The following is a 7,619-nucleotide window of genomic DNA, read 5'->3' on the forward strand; positions in this document are numbered from 1 at the left end:
CACCAGCGTTTTTAAGTCCGAAAGGCATCTTTACATACTTAAATGTTCCCCACAGTGTGGTAAAGGCTGTCTTGTCTTGGTCATCCGGGTGAACCAGTATTTGATTGAAACCCGAAAAGCCATCTAGCAAAGAGATTCTAGATGACCCCACTACTCTCTGCAGAATATGATCCATTTTGGGCAATGGGTAGTGGTCTTTTAGGGAGACTTGGTTTAAATTTCTTAGGTCTACACATAGCCTAATCTCACCTGCCCTTTTTCTTGTAGGAACAAGATTGGATACCCAATCAGAAAATCTGATGGGTGCTATTATGCCTGCTTCAAACATTCTTTTCACTTCCTTCTCAATCAAAGGGAGAAGCATAGGATTGATTCTCCTTGGTTTCTGTTTGAAGGGCTTTTGGTTTGGTTTTAAGGGAATGGTGTGTTGGATCACTGAGGTATGATAGGACTTCAAGTCCTCATAACTCCAAGCAAATACATCTTGGAATTCTTTGAACAAATCAACATATTTGGGCTTTTGATCGGCTGGCAGATTTTTGGACAATTTAATCATTTTGGGCTTCTCTGCTGTTCCAATGTTATGTTCTTCTATAGCAGTGTTTAAGGGCTGCATTTTTGGCTTTTTGGGAACATCATTTGCATCAAACATGTCTTCCAATGGAGTGAGGCCAGCAGGGAGAAAGTTATCCTTTAAGTCAATGATCTCGGCCTCTGTTTTGGCTATTTCCTCCAAATGCATTTGTTTCAGCTCTTCTATGTTTGTTTTGTCAAAAATAGTTGGGTTTAGGATTTGTTTGGCTGTTGTAGCTGTTACAGCCTGTTGATTTTCATTTGTTTGTTGTTGTTCATCCGTCATAGCATCCATGTCAATGTTAATATTTGAAAACTCATGCTCAAGAGTAAGGAAATTGTTAATCTGGGCATCACTTTCGAATACTTGCCAATCTTTAGGCCTATGTTTTATCTTAGCAGTGAAACGGTGATTCGGCTCAAAGGGAAGCTTGCATGTACTAGCAAAAGTGGCTAGGCTGTGTGCATGAATGTTATGATTTCTTGAAATCTTTGCAAGCTTGGATTCAGCAAAAGCATTGAGTATATTAGTGGCAGCAGTCCTATAGGCCCTCATTCTATTGTCATTGGTAACAAAGTTGCATTTCATTTGTTGTATGATTAAATCAGAGTCACCTAGAATAGATACTTTTGCAGCTCCTAGAGCTTTGAGCAGTTTAAGGCCTAACAGGAGAGCCTCATACTCTGCCATGTTATTGGTGCATTTGAAATTCAATCTATAGGCATGGCCTTCTGCATGATTGTTATGTGTATTGTGAATCCAGACACCTGCCCCTGCTCCTAACTTGTTAACAGAGCCATCAAACTCTAAATACCATGTGATTTCTTTCTTGTGGTTAGTATTAAGAGTTTCAGTCATTTTAGGATTGGGCAGATTTGAAATTTCTGTTTGGGGAGATTCCTCTTGTATGCTGGTTGCCTTGATTGTTTTGACAGTCTCTTGGGTGTGGGCAACTGATTCCTCATTTATGCATGTTTCTTGTTCTAAAGCCAAAGGCTTATCATCAGTTGGAGGACTTGTTTCATCATTAAACAAAATAAAGGAATCCATATCAGAATGGATTGAGTAAATAGGAAAATTTTGGGGCTTTTCCTCACTGCTTACCACATATTTCATCAGTGTTTCTCTATACAGTCTCTTTGGTTGCCCAAAGACTGAAATAGTGGCATAGGAGAGGTCTAATTGAAGGGATCCTTGGAGCTTTGCTCCCCATGATCTTGATAGGAGCATGCCATACTTTGGTGGAATGTCAGCAACCACCACATCCATGAGGATGGTCTTGTTGGGATATTGGACTAAGGAGACACACAAGTCTTTGATGAGGCCTAAACACTTGACTTGACTTGAGTCAAATGAGAATAAATCTTTGTAGGGTCTTGTAACATCAAGGTTTAGTTTCTCCATAACTGCTTTGGGCATAAGATTGTGCGATGCTCCTGAATCAAACATAGCATTGTGCAAAACTTTGTCATGTATATGCAAACTGACATAAAAGGGTGGAACAGGTCCATATGTTGATTTTCCATTAACTTCTGGACCAAACAACAGTTCAGGGGTATCATCTAAAACATTTACATCATCCTTATTCTCTGGGATTTGAAGTGATCTTTGAATTTGTTGCCTATACACATCATGTTTGGCAAGTTCCGAGAGAGGGACAGATATCTTCAATTTACCTATTTCTGCCTCTAAATCAAATGATTTTTCAGATTGGGTTTTAGTATTGTGAGAGGCAGGCTTCCCTTTTTCCATTGGAGTATCAGCGATTTGCTCTTGTTTATCAGCGTTATGGGAAGTGATTGCTTGCGGTTTTTCAGTTTTAGGAGGGCTTTTTGGAACGCTGTTCGAATTCTCTTTCGAGGAAGAAGGTGGCAGAGGCTGATCAATAGAAGGTTGTATTTCTGTTATGTCTTCTATAGTCACTTGATGCGGGTTTGGGACAGTTGTATCAGCTGGTTCTGTTATAACAACCTTGCCTTTAATCTTGTTGGGCTGTTTACCATCCTTTGGTTTGCTAGGTTCAGAAATATCAATGGTCCTAGTTCTCAGCTTGTATTGTTTGTGGACCTCATACACAGCAGTATCATAACCTTGTTTAAAATCAAAAGACTCACCAGACTTAGTCTGAAATTGATTAAAGTCATGCTCATCTTGGTCTTCTTGAGTTAGGAAAATTTGATGCTCACCCTTTAGATCCATCAGGTTCATGTGAGTGTCCTCTGTTGGCTCACTAGATGTGGATGCTTCAGCATAGTTTTCTTGAAAAGGGGGTCTTATATCATGGTCTGGGCTAGACCTACCAGCATTTGTGTTCTGCGTTTTCCTGAAATTTGGGTTCCTTATGGTATTGGACTGTTGTCCTTCCCATGATGATTTCCTCTCAACACTTTCTACTCTGTCTCCCAGCCTGTGCATGCCACTGATAATAGCATCAAGCTTTTGATCTAAGGCTGAGGGTTCTTCCTTAAAGGTGGTTCTTCTCTCCATTCTAGCTCTGTTTCTTTTGGCAATTAGGTTGGCCTCTATGCTAACAGCAACATTTTGCATGTCTGCAAGGGTTTGAGGGGCTCTTTCTTTTAACTGGTATGCCATATCCGGGTCGAATCCATTAGGGAATTTATACAAGGCAAGGTCAGGTGGAGGCCTTAAGTTCTGTGGTATTGCATTATAGACATTATTGAATCTTGCACAATAATCTAAGACAGACTCTTGAGGGCCTCTTTTTATTGTATCGTATTCAGCTAGTATGTGCAAGGGGTCTTTCTTTTTCTCCCATCTGTTGGTAAAGGATTGGTAAAGCTCATCCGGATTGGTTATGGAATTTGCAGCAAGTGCTCTGAACCAAGTTCTTACTTCACCTGTTAAACTTTGGACAAAAATTTTCATTTTCACGCTATCATCATCAATCTCATAGCTTTCAAAGTAATCATGCATTTTCTTTGTATGCTGAAGGGTTGTGCAGGCACTTGTGCCATCAAAATATGTGATTTTAGTTTGGTAATCCTAAGGCATAGCCCCGGGATTAGCAGGTAGTTGCAGGGGTGCATATCTATTAGCCATATTCACAGGGATAAGTGGAACAACAGGGACAACAGGAATAAATGGAACAACTGGGACAGCAGTAGTGATAGTAGTAGTATGTGCAGTGAATGGAGGTGTGGAAGGAGTGCTTTGAGAGGTGGATGATGAACAAGGGGAAGCAGGGGTTGAACGAAATAAAACCTTGACTGGGGTTGGAACACAGCTTGGGTGAATTGCTTCAGGACTATTATCAGCAAAATCTTCTCTTTGCTCTTGCTTCCTAAGGATCTTTGGGATTAAGTTCGGATTTTCAAAAGCAGCAGGGGGATTTGGGTTTGGATTTGACCTAGTATAACGAGTTTTCCTCTTTGGAGCCAGCTTCTGAATTTTGTTTTTGGTATTTTCCTGGGAATGTTTCTAGTTTAGGAAGGAATTGATTAAATTTTTGAGACAGTTGTTTAAAGCTTAAAACTAGAATGAAGATTGACTGAAGCAGCTTTTATTTAATCCTGTAAATGCAAAGCAAGAACAGTTTCAAAGGCTTCCTGGCTGACATTCAGACTTCATCTGTAGTTTTAAGAAATAGACAACAATCGGAAAAATTATTTCGAGTTCCCTAGTCAAGCTTTCCAACTTGATTCGTGAAATTATCTGAGGATGTTCCCCAGTGGAGTCGCCATTATGTTATCACTCAGGTTGTCCTTAAGCTCGTGAAAGGATACGACCGAGGTAACCACAAACCAATCTTTGGACTGCAGGTTCTAGCCCACCTGCAATCAGAGAGGGCTCTCTCTTTTGATTTAGCTTTGTTGAAGATGATTTTAGGCTAGTTATTGAGTTCAAGGGATTTTGTTTTGATTTTGGTGGGATGATTGATGCTTTCAAGTAGAAAGGCAATGTATAGTGTGAAAGTTTCAAACCATTGGGCGTGGAGTCAAAGAGTAAGACTGCTGGTGCGTTTTCTTGGTCACAAGAGAGGAATATGGAGCAAGATAGCTACATATGAAAAAATCATTCAAGGTGAAATAGATGGATTAAAGGCTAAGGAATGAGAGGGAATTAAGAATCCCTCATTTAGGTTAGCAGAGGGAAGATAAATGAGCCCTATCTAGGAGCATCTAAGAATTCCTAGATAACAGTCATTCATATGTGAAATAGATCAAACATGAGCCATAAAAGAATTCATATTTATGCTTAAATCAAGAGGAAAACATTAAGAATCCACAGAAACTGAGCATAGAGTGCAGCTAAGCAAATTCTAAACCAATCCTTTGTTCTGTGACTTGAGCATATATGAAATTGAAATAACAGAGGTAAGGAACACTTATTGATTCATATTGCAGCACAAGAATTCCAAATTCATTCTTCGGAAACCATTAACAAACACATCAAACAGTCCATTCTCCAAGCTTTCAGCAATCTTTGATTAAGGAAAACATATCAGATATACAGTGCGAGTCTCTCATGAGGATTATCAACCAACCAAACCTTAAAACAATACAGAGGGTGGTATAAATAGGAAAAATATCCAAAATTAATCTATTACAGCTGACCTAAACAGATCTGAAGGAAATGATTTTCTTTAACCTAATCTTATCCAGAAGTTAATGCAAGAAAATATCTTTTGAGCTGTGCTGGGGAGCAGCTGTATCAAAATGAGTTAATTCTGTCCTGGTGGCTCTGTGCTGTTCATTTAGCCATAATTGCGCATTGGTCTCTGCTCCATTGTTGTTCGGTGGCTTTAAATGCTTTAACTATGATTTGAGAGCTTTGATGGGCTTACACCGCTTTCTTTGACTTTGTTGGAGGCCATTCAATGTTCACCTGATTTGGGAAATAAAGACTTCCATTAAAAATATTTAACTGATACTCTTTGCCGCTTCTTTGATATGCTTTGGCACTGAAGGTGCACCTTTTCTCACCATTGATACTCTTTAAATTGTCCCATCGACCTTTTATGGCTGTTGTTCGGCCCTCTGCTGCTTTAGAACTGTCTTTTCCCCTTTTCTGAATCCTATGTGAAGAAATTGCTGTCGATTTGCGAATTTCGGGCTTGCTGGTGGCCGCGCCATGAGAGGGCTTCCATTTTAGCCTATTTTCCTTAGCGATGTGCGATTAGCGCTAAGCGCTAATTGCGCATCGAAAACTGCCTCGGTTTTTCATTCTGGGCTTCCTTTGCTGCAAATTTCGCACTTCGCGCCCTTTTTGGTGATGATGTTAGCATGAGTCCCAGTACGACGATGACATGGCAGGGCGACGTCAGCAGGGTGACGTCAGCAGTACGGCCGGGTGATGTGGCGGTACTGTAGGGGTGATGACATGGCAGTACTGTGGCAGCGACGTGGCAGAGGACACGGTGGCAGGAGGCTAGCGTAGGTTGATGACGTGGTGCTGACGTAGGAGGGTGGAAGGCGATATCCGATTTTCTATCGCACCGCCTTTGTGCAGAAGTGGTTTCGGAGGAGGGGGCTCCGCCACAGCGGGGAGGGCGACGCGTGGCGGGAGTACGACGGGAAAACTGCCCATCTCCGGACATTAACCCTCGACATATCGGTATGTGAAAAGACCCGCCCACCATAGATCTGGGGTCTTGGCCATCAGACGACTCGCGGGGTAGGTGATGTAGTGGGAGGTTAAAGATGGGGGCCCACGCGAATATTTGAATAATTATACAATGCTGCGGGGGGTTTAGACTTTGGGTTTGTGGGTTTTTTGCGGGTTTTTCATAGTTTGAGCGCCGGGGTTATAGTTTAATCAAAACATTTCAACTAAACCCGAACATGTGAGTGCGAGAGGGTAAAAAATGATGAAATGTATATGGGTAAAGTGGTGAGGAAAAAGGTTATTAACTTAACTGAATGTCAAGTTAATCCCAGGGTTAGGACGCGGAAGGCTAATGCTAAGCCCCAGATGAACTCAGCATTTCCCAAACTGATATTTATAGGGCTATAGTGCCAGGGGATGGGAATATGTACATAGGGGAGTTATTAACATAGTTTTAGTAGGGGAAGGGGAGATAGATAGGGAGCTACATAGTAAAATTAGTAGTTAATATGACAAGTGATAAGAAAGCGCTAAGTATGTGAATCTTAGGCTATTAAGGGGGAAAATGATTCATAGAGAAACTATGAACATTCCTTGAGTAAAGCAGATCGTTACCAAGGCAAATGATATGGAAGATGATGAAACTAAGAGGTGTCAAGCAGATCTTGACCTCTTTAGGGGAAGTTAGTGAATGATTTGGGGACAAGGAAGAATGGGGAGTTAGTCATGCCTCGCTTGAGATGCTTCCAAGGAAAATTGCTTGATACATGTGATCTAAAGTAAAATATCACTTTGAAACACAAAATTGATCACAAATCAACATTCTGCAACCTCAAAACTACCTACCCAGCCTACTTACCTAACATTTTTTCTTCTTTTTGGTTTGGGTGCACTTAGACTTGCAGACTCTGATTATCCTTTTTTATTTTGACTGCCCTCCTATCTAAATCAATCCTTATTTCTGCGGGGCTCAGATTAAGTTGTTGAGCGCCCAAGATTCTCTACCTATCTACAAATCTGCCAAGATTAAGCTGTTTGGACAGATATTCATTCTCTATATTCTACAACAAGAAATTGAAACCTAGGGAGGCCAAGATTAAACTGTTTGGCCTTCCCTTAACTGAAAAAACTTATCAAAAATGGAATAACTGATCAAAATTGGAATACAGCAGTGGCATTTAGACTAGCACACTTTCATGGCCTCTTCTTTGGCCTCTTAAGGAAATATGGAACCTTGCAGCATGAAAAGATGACATATTTGGCACTCTCAATCTGTCAATCATGAAATATGAACACCTGTTGCAACAGGAGGCTAACAGATCCATCAAATTTCAGGATGGCACCCAACTAGATATATATGATGAAGACACTCAACAAGGCCTAGCAATTCTTGGTCATCTTTGCATGCCACTTGTATGGCCAAGGGAGTACGGAGACCTTCCCAAATAGTTGGCTTGTTATTTTGGATCAGCTAGCAAGT

Source organism: Pinus tabuliformis, chromosome 8 (genome assembly GCF_031772625.1).
Source record: "Pinus tabuliformis cultivar Carrire ecotype Pingquan chromosome 8, CPIR1, whole genome shotgun sequence".
In the NCBI taxonomy this organism is placed as follows: domain Eukaryota; kingdom Viridiplantae; phylum Streptophyta; class Pinopsida; order Pinales; family Pinaceae; genus Pinus; species Pinus tabuliformis.